Source organism: Phocoena phocoena, chromosome 14 (assembly GCF_963924675.1).
Source record: "Phocoena phocoena chromosome 14, mPhoPho1.1, whole genome shotgun sequence".
Classification (NCBI taxonomy): Eukaryota; Metazoa; Chordata; class Mammalia; order Artiodactyla; family Phocoenidae; genus Phocoena; species Phocoena phocoena.
Genome location: NC_089232.1, coordinates 34,321,812 through 34,335,461, shown reverse-complemented (window position 1 = coordinate 34,335,461; position 13,650 = coordinate 34,321,812). Strand labels below are relative to the sequence as shown.

General features: G+C 39.5%; 1 protein-coding gene across 7 annotated transcripts in view; it reads left to right on the top strand.

The window, feature by feature from the left end:
* MEIS1 (Meis homeobox 1) overlaps nt 1–13,650 on the top strand; it is a 136,970-nt gene that overhangs the window by 118,320 nt on the left and 5,000 nt on the right. The window lies entirely within an intron of this gene.

The following is a 13,650-nucleotide window of genomic DNA, read 5'->3' as shown; positions in this document are numbered from 1 at the left end:
TTTAAGTGTAACCTACATTTAAGGTAGACTTCCTAACTGATCAATGGAGTAACAGGTGCAGTATTTTTAAAAGAAGGAAGAGAAGGAGAAATATAAATAGAACAGCTCTCCAGTACGTTTCAGAATGGGTTGTTTTTCTCCAGGCCACAGTTAATTGCTATGCTTTTTACCTTGAGTGTCAACTCTAATAATATTACCTTTACAGGCCCTTACTCTGGGCTTAGATTAGAGCAGTCAGTAATATTCACTAGATAAAATACTGTCTAGTTGCTCATGAGAAAATATTGAAATCAGTCAAAAAGTGTTTAGCTTGCATATTGCCTGAGACAGAACTGGCAAGGTACCAGGGTACCTTGCACGCAGGGTATTATTTAGGGAAGCTGAGCAAATAGCTTGCAGGGAAAAGAGCTGTGAATTTTGAAAACTTCAGGTATTGTCATGTCAGAGAGTCTTAGGAATTCAAAGGAGACGCTGCTTTTGTCTGCAGATTTTTAAAAAAATTCCCAGCAAACAATCGTCTTTGAAAATGACTCTGCAGTCTGTGAAATACACTTTGTTGTAAGTTCTACTCGCTAAGTTTACTCAGAGGTTTTTCCCCCCACTGTGTTCAATCACATGGGTAATACTGGGAAAGATAGAAAGTCCTCACGGAAGGGTAGGTGTTGGATCACTGTGCCAGATGGAAAAACCCTGCCCCTTCCACCAGGGGACTCTGAGTCTAGGTGAGAAGAGAAACAGGAAGGGGTGGGTTGGAGGAAGATGAATTAGAAAGTCCAGATACTGTTTTGTGTAACTGCTGTTTCTCCTCCAGCCAACATTCAAAGACAGTCTCTGAGCTTTTGAGGACAAGAGTGTGGGGTCTGAAGCTGAGAGTTGTTACAACCCGAAGATACTTTCAGGACCAGGTTGGGGTTCCAGCGAGGTGCAGAGATGAATGAGTTGGGAGACTGATTCCATCAGGAGCCCAGTGTTCCTGAATATCCCTTTCAAGGCAGTAAAACCGGTGGCTTGGTGCTTGACTTCGAACATGGTGTGGAGGTCAGCAGGACTTGGTGCAAGTCCTAATTAAGCACACTTGTTGTTTTCGGTGTCTGGGCACGAGTGTCCGATCAGAGGAATGGAAAGAACTCCCCGGGTGTCACCCAGCCGGCAGAGCAGGAGCCGACTCCCTTGAGGAGAGTGTGGGAAGTGAGGGGCTGAGAGGCACCCCAATCAAGGGGGGAAAGCCCCAGCATCCACAGGTGGCTGAGGAACAGATTCCCCTGTAAGCCTCACGACAGCGCACAATTTACACAGTGCGAGTGAGGGGAGGGAATACGCAGGGGAAAGAATGTTTGGAGTCCAAACATATCATCTGTCGTCCCCACTCCTCACCAAGTAGACGTGTGTCCTTGATCAACTCACTTTGTCTCCATGGGCAACAGTTTCCTCTGCCTTAAATGGAAGGGGGGGGGGCTGAGGAATTGGTGGCAGTGTAATAAGCCTCTTCCAGCCCTGATATTCTAGACGGTGTAAAAACGTGAACTGAAGCAAGGTGAATGTTCTGAAGCTGATTATGATCCCCATTTTACATTAGGAGCCGCGGAGGGGGGGTGAAAAAAACCACACACAACAGGGCCTTTGATAAAGAGACAAACCGGACAATTCATTACTAAGTTGTTACTTTTCTTCATCTTAAATAAGCAAATCAAAGCCCTGTAAAATAAAAACTAGATGAAATTAAACATTATCGCAAGACATGAAAAACATGTGTGCTGTCACTTTCGGATTCATAATAAAGATAAATCAGTTGTTTTTAGCAGTGTGCTCTGAGTCTGTGAAGGGCGTGACAGATAATAGGCTCGGAATTTCTGAAGTTATTGTACAGCAAAATTTGTTTTTTCCTCAGGCGTTCAATCTTTTTCTCTAGTAATTTTGTACATGACAAACTTTTTAGCTGGTGCGTTAACAATCTATAAGTAATGGGTTGTCAGGTGTCAGTTAGATAAGATTAAAAGACTGTTTAAGCATTATCCATTTGCTCCTTTGCATGAGTTTTATAGGTCAGGAGAAATAACTTTTTGAATTGTGGTTGTTTGCACATGCTGGTATTTTCCTCTCTCCCTCCCTCTCCCTCCCTCCTTCTCTCCCTCCCTCTCCCTCCCTCCTTCTCTCCCTCCCTCTCCCTCCCTCCTTCTCTCTCTCTCTCTCTCTCTCTTTTCTCTCTCGTTTGGCTGTGCTCCAGGGGTACCTGCAAGAACTGTATTATATTACATAACTTCTGCATGTAGGAGCACATTCGCAACTCACGCTATGTGCATCAAGGGGACACATGTCTCCGCTGATTTCTGTAAACTCATTTTAGTCTTGAAAATGTTACTCTTCTTCTTCTCAAAGGAAACTTTGTCAGGGGAGACAGCCTCAGCGGAGAAGAACATTGAGGTTTTCGGCTTGAGGAGTTTCCTAGCAAGTCAGGTTGAGGTCTATTCTTGTCAAATCTGTCTTAAGTGTGTTTACATATAGTTTGCCTTTCTGGTATTTTCTGCTTGCACAGACCTGATCTCCACCTATTTTGTGTCAACAGTTGCTCGGGCCGGTGTTGGGTGATTAACCATTGAGCACTGGGGCACAGGAGCTGTGCCCACAGAGACCCCCCTCTCCCGTCGCACTTACATCACCCTCTGGCTTCAGGCTGCACCTACTTAAAACAAACAGCATTTCTGAGTGATTAAAGAGGCAGCCTGAAATAGTAAAAAGTGGAGCAAATGTTGCCTCCTTGTTGAATAAGACAAGTTTCTCAAAAATGGAGAGGAGCCAGGGGTGCATGGGGAGGGAGTGTTTCTGAGGGCAAATGTCTTGGATCTGCGTGGCTCCAATGTGTGAATGCCTGGAACTTTGTGTAGATTATCAGGGTTTTGTTGTGTTTCTTTTGTTAATTTTTAAGGGGAAAGAGAGCATTTAAAAAAATGACAACAAAAACACGCCAACACATGGACATATATACACTACCAAATGTAAAATAGATAGCTAGTGGGAAGCAGCCACATAGCACAGGGAGATCAGCTCGGTGCTTTGTGACCACCTAGAGGGGTGGGATAGGGAGGGTGGGAGGGAGAAGCAAGAGGGAAGAGATATGGGAACATATGTATATGTATAGCTGATTCACTTTGTTATACAGCAGGAACTAACACACCATTGTAAAGCAATTATACTCCAATAAAGATGTAAAAAAAATAAAATAACATGAAAGAGCAAAAAACAAACAAAAAAACCACGCCAACAACATGGATGTTTGTAACTTTGGCAAATACAGGGCTGTCCCGTTACATGCCCTCATAGCCTTTGATATTCTCCTCCTTATTTTATTTCCATTCTTATGAGGCCTTTAAGCCTGACCCATTAATATGGGAAATAATTAACTCTGTGGGGCTCTTGACACCTGAACAATAACAAATAAACAAAAAACCTTAATCTCTTCCCACCCTTGAGAGCTCCTTTTTCCTTTTACCCTCTTAACCAATGTGGTTAAAGGGCCACAAGATTAGATCCCATCACTGAAGAAAGGAAAAAGTACTTCCTTTTGCAAATACATTAACTCTTTCAGGCCCGTGGGAATTATTGGTCTTGGATTCTAAATGTAACTTAGGTCAAAAACGTATTTCCTGTCATGGGAGACATCTGGCTTACTACTGATTTGGTCACTATTTTTCAAGAATAGTATATTGGGGCTTCCCTGGTGGTGCAGTGGTTAAGAATCCGCCTGCCAGGGCAGCAGACATGGGTTGGAGCCCTGCTCTGGGAAGATCCCACCTGCCAGGGAGCAACTAAGTCCATGTGCCACAACCACTGAGCCTGCACTCTAGAGCCCGCGAGCCACAACTACTGAAGCCTGCACAGCTAGGGCCCATGCTCCTCAACATGAGAAGCCACCGCAGTGAGAAGCCCGCGCACCACAATGAAGAGTAGTCCCCGCTCACCGCAACTAGAGAAAGCCCACAGGCAGCAATGAAGACCCAACGCAGCCAAAAATAAATAAATAAAATAAATACATTTATGAAAAAAGAAAGAATAGTATGTTGCAGACGGTTGGAATTAAATGCATCGTGATTAAAAATATATATCTTTTAAGTTTCCAGTATGTTCTACTTTAGGATGCTGATTTGAATGTAAACTGGTAGTTTTGAGGGTTGTTGTCTAGTTGAAGGGTTTTGTTGGCCTGCATCCCTAGAACATCTGCTACAGTTGACTTTATTTGATCCCTAGTTTGGGTCAGAGTTCATATGTACTTGGAAAGGGTAGGGTGTAGGAGATGTTGAAAAGCTAATGGAAAGAATTGTACGTGTCCAAAGATGTCAGGTCTCAGCTCCCATGGCTAGTTACCTGGCAGGACTGTTTACAGAAAGGACAGTGCAATGGGTTATGGCAGGGATTCCCATCCTCAGGGCCAAGTGGGGACTGGAGAGAGTGGCCAGAAAAGGCAGATCAGAATCATTCTGAGCGAATGTGGTATAAAAAAGCGTCTTGGGAATTAACTTTTGATTTTTGTCGTGCTAGTCCTTTTGAAATAGCAAGTAACAAAGGGATAGGAGATGTTGAAGTTTATCAAAAGGAGCACGGATTAAAATTTTAGAAACAATACTATAGAATGACAGAGTCCAAGTCCTGGATAAGATTGTGTGCATCCTTTAACAGATGAGGCTCAGGGCCTTACAATATTACACCCCTAATTAGAGGCAAGGAGGGCCTGGTCCGGTGTCTCATGCATTCCACCGTTATGTATTTATTTTTAACGGCTTTACTGAGATATAATTCACATACCACGCAAATCACTCATTTAAATTGTACAATTCAGTGGTTTTAAGTATATTCACAGATATGGGCAACCATCCCCACAGTCAGTTTGAGAACATTTTCACCACCTCAAAAAGAAACCCTGCATCCTCCCCATACATCCATCCCCAGCTCTACCACAAATCTATTTTCTGTCTCTATAGATTGGTCTATTCTGGACATTTCACATAAATGTGATCACAAAATCTGTGGTCTTTTGTGACTGGTTTCCTTCACTTAGCATTATGTTTTCAAGTTTCATTCACGTTATAACATGTGTCAAACTTCATTCCTCTTGATGGCTGAATAATGTTCCATTTTATGGGTATAGCACATTTTCTTTCTTTTTTTTTTTTTTTTTTTTTTTGCGGTACGCGGGCCTCTCACTGTTGTGGCCTCTCCCGTTGCGGAGCAACAGGGTCCGGACGCGCAGGCTCAGCGGCCATGGCTCACGGACCTAGCCGCTCTGTGGCATGTGGGATCTTCCCGGACCGGGGCACAAACCCGTGTCCCCTGCATCAGCAGGCGGACTCTCAACCATTGCGCCACCAGGGAAGCCCTAGCACATTTTCTTTATTAGTTCGTTTGTTGATGGACATTTGGGTTGTTTCCATCTTTTGCTGCCATAAGAAATTGTATATAAGTTTTTGTACCATTAGGTATTTTTGAGAATCATAAGGACACTATCCCCAGCAAACCTCTGTCTTAGGTTTTACAGTTTACAAAGCACTTTGCATAAAACGTCCCCTCACTTGATCATCACAATTCCAGCACCTAAATACTGCTATGATCTCAGAGTCAGTAAGTGGCAGTTTTCCTACTCAGTTCTCACACTCTTCCCACCAGACAGCGCTCTCACTCTTCCTGCCTGTGGCCCGTGTTTTGACTGTGATAATTATGAGCAATGGTGTTCAAAGAAAAGGCTGGCAACTCAGAAGTGAAATGTACATTCTCCAAACTTTCCCCTATGTGACTTCGATGACCGTAAGCATTTTTCAAAGATTTGACAAGTTCCAAGAGGAGGTCATTTTGTTGGTTCTATTGTCCTCATTGGAAAGATTTTGTCATATACATCAATTGAGAGATTTTGCCTTTTAGTTTAAGTGGTTCCATTTGTATGTAAGGGCCTACAGGTTACATACTGATATACATTACATAGAGCTTAGGTTTTGAACATTGCTAATTGAAACAGAAGTTACAGTGAACATTCTGAGGAATAGACACAGGCCTCCATTCAGGTCAAACCTAATCTGTGACCAGGTGAAAAGAAAAAATCGAGCTAAATTTTGAGATATCTTCCCTTGGCACGAGTAGAGACTCCAGGCCTGGAAGTTTCTAGTTAGTGAAGGCTTGAGACAAATAAAGGAGAGATTCTAGAGAAAGGAAAGAGCTGAGAGCTACTCCGAGATGGTGCTGAGATTCTAGAACATGGTATGCATGCTAGGCTGGTCACCTAACACAGTATGCATGCTGGGCTGGTCAATTCCAATTATTGAGGGGAAATTCTGTTTGGGAAAATAGGTGCATATTTGATCAGTAGGGTAGCCCATACACCCCAATTGCATGGGACATTCATGGTTTATGCCTGTTGCCCAGCATAATTATTAATAATGTTCTTTCTACTCTCAAAATTTTCCCAGTGTAGATGATAAATTATCTGGTCATCCTATTTACAATGGAAATTGGCAGAACGTTAAGATTTGTTTTAAATAACGGTATACTTATTCTGTAATGTTTAAGGGATATTTAGTTAGATGCAATTTTATTGAATTTTGTGAATATGGGAAAATGAGAATTTATATGAAAAATGGTTCAGCTTAAATCAGAGACACATTCATTCTTTGAAGGTATTATTATTCCCATTTTAGCTTCTCATTAGTAAAGGAGGTTTTGCTAGATTATCCTATTGCTTAATCACTGTGCTAATAATCACTTTAATTTCATATACTTGAAGTAAACCACATTCTAAAAAATATTTACAAGGTTATACAAAATCAAATTTGACAAATTGTCCCATTTAAGTAAATATCTTATAGATGCCATTTGGTTACCTATGTTTATATGCATACTTAAGATACGTATAACTACTGGGTATTCCTTATGCTAGGTCTAGTGAGACAGCCCTACAATTCATTCAACTGAGTTTAGAGCCTAAGGCTTTAGTGATATAGAAGGTAGCAAAAGAATTAGAGACTGTGCACTAAGGGAGCCACCCTTGCTTTGAATTCAGTTCAGATTAAAGGATTTAGCAAGCTGAGCTTCTGTTCTTTTTTAGAGTAAAAAGAAGTCATTTTCCAATTTGCTTTCAAGGAAAACTTCCTATAATATATAACCAAGTGATGGAGTGTTTGCAAGTTATTTCAACGTATAAAGTCCAAAATGAAACTTGGGTTTTGTTTTTACTTTGCATTATATTTCTCAACTAATTAGTGACTTTTTTCACTAGTTGCTTGCAAGAAATTTTATATATAATTAACTTCCTCAACTGTCTTAGCTTCATTTTTTTCTAGAGTAGTTTGCCAAATCTACCTATCACTTCTAGAGAAGGGGAACCTTCTCAGACCTGATTGATGGGCTTCTTGTGATTTGAGCAAAATTCCAATATTATGTTTCTAGAGTGGATGGAGAGCAAAACACATGCTCCCTTCTCCCCTCCTGTTCAGTCACCTCCCCCAGCCTCAGACACACAGATGATGTATTGCAGTCCTGAAACTGTCAGATCCTGGAGGAGGTTGAGAAACTAGAAGACAGCGCCAAAAACATGATTTCATTAGGTTTGACTTGAGATTGTATCAACTTTCTTGAGCGTCTTAAAATCATGTTTCATGAAATTTTACTTCACAGAGAAAGGGAGCGTAGAAGAAGGCTTGGACCCTGAAGTCTGCCAGTTACAGATCATTAAATCCAATAAGGAAATGTAAATCTAAAATAGAGAATTCCAGCAAAAGATTTTGAAGTCGATTTCTTGTTTAAAAGAACAGAGTGTCATGTGGGAAACAGCTAGAACTCGTTCCCTGAAACGTTTGTTTATAAAACAGGCCTTAAAGTTATATTAGAAAATGCTGACTTAAAAAAAAATGTTGGATATATAATTTTCTTTAAGTGACTGCGATAAAGCTGAAAGAAATGCTACATCAAGAAAATTCATGGAAAAAGAAAGAACAAAACTCTGGAATCCAGCAACTACTTTCTAATGTGAAATTTTATATTTGAAGATATTTCACAAGGCTTAATTCTATAAAAATATTTATAGCAATGAATATAAATAAAATGAATTATATAGCAATTAAGTATTATAGTTGCATTTTGTTCATGTTTAACTGAATAAAGAATAGTGCGTGCAGAAATCACCAGTACTAATATTGATACTTAAGAATGCATGGTATTAATTTTTATTATTATTAAAGTCTATATGTAAGTATTCTTAAGTATACCTAAATAGTAATCAAGATGACTATAATTAATACTTTCCTTAATGGATAGTATAGGTTTATAAAGCATTTTTACTACCATATCCTGTTATTTAATGAAATCTTTTCTTAATAGTTAATAATTTTAGCTTCTTAGGCAAAGGAGGGTACATATTGTAAAATGGCATTTCTACATACGTAAATGGGTACCTACCATCCTGCTGGCTGGTCACTTATGCCTAGTTGGCAAGAAGCACTATGGGAATGACTGAGAGTCATGTCATTGTTTAGCAACAACAGCATTTTGTCAGAATTTTATTTTTATTTGATTTGATGCGGTTCCATGAGTTGGCTGTGGCATGTTAAAGTAACAAAATATGGACTCCCCTTAATCATCAGTGAATAAGTAAGTGGTAAACACTGAGAAGTAGAATTGAGTAAAGGTGAAAATTCCATTTCTGAAAGTGAGCAAGTAGTTTTTCCTTCCATTGGTCAGTATTATGGAGAACCATACAAGGAAGACCAAGGGCAAAGCCACGTGGGAAAGTTGCCTGTGGAACTGGGCAGATATACCTGGTGTTTGGTCCTAATGGATGCCCACTATGATCTGGCCACCCCTCCTGGTTCTCACAAAGAGAAAACTAAATTTAACAATCCAGTTTCGTGGGAAGGAACCAGGGCAGGGAGTGGAGGATAAACTAAAGGACAAAGGTCAACTTTAGAAAGCTGTTCTACCAGATCTAGACCGAGAATAAAAGGAGATAGGTGGAATTAGCAGAATGGGAAAAGAAAAAAAAGTCTAATAATAAATAAACATCTAGGGGCAAAGACAAGAAAGAATAGAGCAAAACTTCCTGTATCTCTTTTTAGCATAACTCAAGATTCATCTCCCATTCTCCTTGTCTGATTCCTATTTTTAAAATGCAAATGATAAAATTCAGTTTTTAGATGATCCCATGTCTCAGATATTTGAAGGTTTTGCTCCCCTTTCAACCTCCCACTCCCCCTTTATTAAGTGACTTGAGTCCTAAACAAATAATTAGGTAAAAAGAAATACATCTCTGTTTATTTTGACATGGAATAAAGCTCTAAAGCCCATCCATTATCTTCCTTTCCTTTGTAAAACTTCTTGTTTTGAGAAAGGAGACAGTTTGGTCACAGGAAGAAATTCTAATCCATGATTCTAGGAGTAAAGGAAATTTAAGAATTCTTTCTCTAATTCAGTTTTCTACCACCTACAGGGTGTCCAGTTCTTAAAAAGTACTTCACAAAAGAAGATTGTGTTTTCAAAGCAAAATGGGATTTTTAAAAACATATACCTTGATGTTTGGAGTGAAATATGGAAATGCAGACAGTATGTTTCTCAACCTTAAAGGATACTTAACTAAAAGGATTACCTTTGAAAACGCCCAGTCTATGGCAAATTTGAGCTACATTCTATTAAACCAAGGTGTGAAACTATTTTAATGAGTAAGAAAAACTGTCCTGTTGTCACGTATTCCTGACATTATACATCTGAGTTTTAAGGGCTATAATGTTTGGACATCAATTGTAAAATTGTAAAAGTTTTCTCTTACATTTTTAAACGCACAGGCTTTTTAAAAAGCCCTTATCAATATGGAAAATTCCAAAGATTGTGTGTATTTCATGGGTATATTTCATCTTAAACTATTTCATGGATATTGGAGAATGTATTTTTTATTGTACTTTGAAATTGGAATTTTGTCATTCTCTTTTATTTCTCTTAAAAAACACTTCTTATGTTCAAGCTCTAATATATATTTATGTATTCATACATATGAGTTTAAAATAACTATTTTACTGATGCTTCTTGAAATGACAGTGTTATAAGAAGGGAAAATGTTCATGTAAGTTTACATACAATCCAAAGGTCTTTTTTGGTTCAGTGTTTAGAAGATTCTTGATAATTTAGAATCTTCTACAATGGAAAGTAAAGCATTCTGTCACAGAAGCGGGGAGGATGAGACACAAGGTCAAAGGGCATTTTAGAAACAAACAGCTGGACCAGTTTATTTAAACAGATACAGGGTTGCGGGAACTGACCTCTGTTTGACTTATAGTGGGAGGAGCAAGAATGTCATTTTATTACTTTGCCCAGAAGGAAAATGTTTTTGTATCTGAATTCACCCCAAGCCATCTAAATACATGGTCTTGCTGTATATAGCCGATTCCAAAGAGCATACATTAAGATGGTCAAGGAAAATCATAAAATACACCAAAGAGAATCAAATGTTAGGATGGTTTTAGGATTGAAAAGGTGATGTTGTTTTTAAAAATAAAATATTTTGCTGTTTACTCAGTTATCTTCAGATAAAGATGTCCACTATGACCCTAGATAATAATATGGGTCATATAAGTATAGGAATTATAATTCAGTAACATTCTGAGAGTTTACTATGTCCTACATGTACTGATAATGTCCATAATATTGAAACAAATATTGTTAATTAAAGTTTGCAAAAGCAAGAACTTCCATGTATACCTACTAATGTGGTCAAGCTGTTCGGATAAAGTGATAGGTGTTCTTAGGTTTTCGAGGTTTTCAAATTTTTATTTAATGAAAGGATTCCCACTTTTACATCTATGAATCCTATAGGTGGCCTACATCTGTGTTGTCAATAACAACAAATGGTCATTGCCACCCAAAGAGAAGCAAATAGCACCTAGTACCTGTGGGCCCTTAACTGAGAAGCTCTGGTGAGGTGTTTGCTCTCTCCACGGGGACCAGAGCGGGCCTGGAGTAACTGCATTTAGTGTTGTCCGCTGAAGACCTGCAGAGGTGCACAGCCAGACTCGCCATTTTGAGCAGAGAGTGGCCCAAGGGATGAGAGGACTCAAAATCCTAGAGCTCACATTCGAGAAATAACTCGTTAAGAATCACAGGTGTTTAACCTAGGGCGAAGAAGGGAGAAGCCTATGCGGCATGGTGGCTATAGTTTAAATGTTTGAATAGCTATCCTGAAGAAGTGAGATTAGAATTGTTTAAATTACCTGAAGGGGTTGTCCTGGTGAAAGGATTTTAGGTCAGGTAAGGCAGAGCCTTCTAAGGGTTACCTTGTCCGTAGACGGAGTGGGCTCTCCGCTGAGGTGGCCAGGGCTGTATGAGAGAGTCCAGCACACAGAGAACAGACTGGTGGTGGCCAAGGGGGCGGGGAGGTGGCAGAGGGACGGAGCGGGAGGTTGGGGTTAGCAGATGCAAACTATTATATATAGAATGGATAAACAACAAGGTCCTACTGTATAGCACAGGGAACTATATTCAACATCCTGTGATAAACCATAATGGAAAAGAATATGAAAAAGACTGTATATATGTGTATAACTGAATCACTTTGCTCTACAGCAGAAATTAGCACAACATTGTAAATCAACTATACTTGAATAAAATAAATTTTAAAAAAACCCAACAGTCCAGTAGAGGTTACCCATCTACCTGGTGGGGATATCAGAGAGGGCATTCATGTCAGCGACCAAGCTAGGTGATGGTTAAAGCCCTTTTCGAACCTGACGTGTAATTTTTCCCATCCCATGGATTTAACAATCATGGATTCAAACCTGAGATGGTTATCATGAGCTGGTCTTTGGAAATGTGAATGTATGAGTGTGAAGGAGGCAAGCTTTGGAATATAGATAACTCAAGTTACTGAGTCTTCTTATGTGTAGCCTTTTCTTTGTTTTTACACACAAGTAGCACAGCCATCAAAATCCCCAAATCTACAAAATGTTCAGTCATGCTTATTCTTAGACTAAACAGTAGGGTTGTTGCCAGTGGTGATTGGCTCAAAACCAGCTCATGTTTAGATACCTGTTTAGTCTGGAATATTCTAGATGGGTAGCACAGTAGTGGCCATGCTCTGGTCAGAACATTGTCGGGGTGGGGGGGATGCTTGCTACCGTTTGCCAGCTCTGTGTCATTCAGCGAATTATTAACATCTCCTGGGTAACATGTGACCTCAAATAAGTCACTGAGTTTCTCAGAGCCTTGGCTTCTCATCTGTTAACAAAGACTCTTCCTATTTTTAGATAAATATCCATAATATATTATGTTTTTAAAAGGGCTTAAAAAAAAGTTATCAGAGTTCCCTCCAAGAGAATGCAGATTTTGAATAGTACCATAGATAAAGAGCCATTTTTGCTCTCTTACCTATGTTAGTTACTATGAAAATTACTTTTGGTATATGCAGAATATTAATATTAAATAATTTTCTAATTGGTCATGCAGTGAAGGCAGTTAATGAAAAAGCAGATTTTTCTTTTCATTTTAATTGGTTATTTCACATGGTGTTTGTGCTACACCTGTGCTTATAATGAGAATGGAGAATTAATCTAACCTTCTGCTCACATGATTCCAATTTTCATGGTTTATACAAGATAATGATAACCTGATTGGCAACACAATTTGTTGTAGATCTGTGTCTTAAATATTTTTATTAGCAGTTCGGGGACTTCATATACAAGAACTGATATAATATATGTTGCCAATAAGAGTTAGCATCAACCAGTGTCCTTTTAGTTAGATTGCAGTTTCATTAGTTATTTTAATTACTTCTCAGATAATGAAAGGACATAAGGATATAAGATGTTGAGAATCTTAAAATGTCATGAAGTATGCATTTTTATGTTAAAAAACCTATCCCTGTCTGTTTAATGGTTTGTTTTTTCGGAACTAGTTCCCTTCCTGAAGTGGGCAGACTTACCACCTGGAATTCATACGGGACTGTGGGTCCTTTAATTATTAACAGTGCAGTACTAAACTTTTCATTGTATTTTTTATTTGCTGCTCACGTTGCACATATTCAAATCTGAGTTGAGAACTAAAAGCAACTTACTATTTCAGGATCTGATATGTCCCGTTCATTTTCTGTATTTGATATGTAATTCTTAGTATTACGAGGTACAAACAGATCTTAAGAGTTAGAGGGCTTCCCTGGTGGCGCAGTGGTTGAGAGTCCGCCTGCCGATACAGATGCAGGGGACACGGGTTCGTGCCCCGGTCCGGGAAGATCCCATATGCCGCGGAGCGGCTGGGCCCGTGAGCCATGGCCACTGAGCCTGCGTGTCCGGAGCCTGTGCTCCGCAATGGGAGAGGCCACAGCAGTGAGAGGCCCGCGTACCGCAAAGAAAAAAAAAAAAAGAGTTAGAAATATCATGAGCATGGCTTTGGAGAGCTTTTACTACCACTTGTTAAAATTTTCAGTGGCTAGCCACTTTTTTAGGGGCTACAAAAATTATTTTAAAAACTCTTATTAAGACACTGAAGTGACCTAAATGTCTTAAGATGTTTATTATACATGTTCAGGACTAGCTGGAGAAAGCAAGATTATAAGTTCAATTACTGTATAGCCGTGACCTCGCCTTGACCTCAGACTTTGCATAAAGAAAGAGCGCGCGCGCGCGCACACACACACAC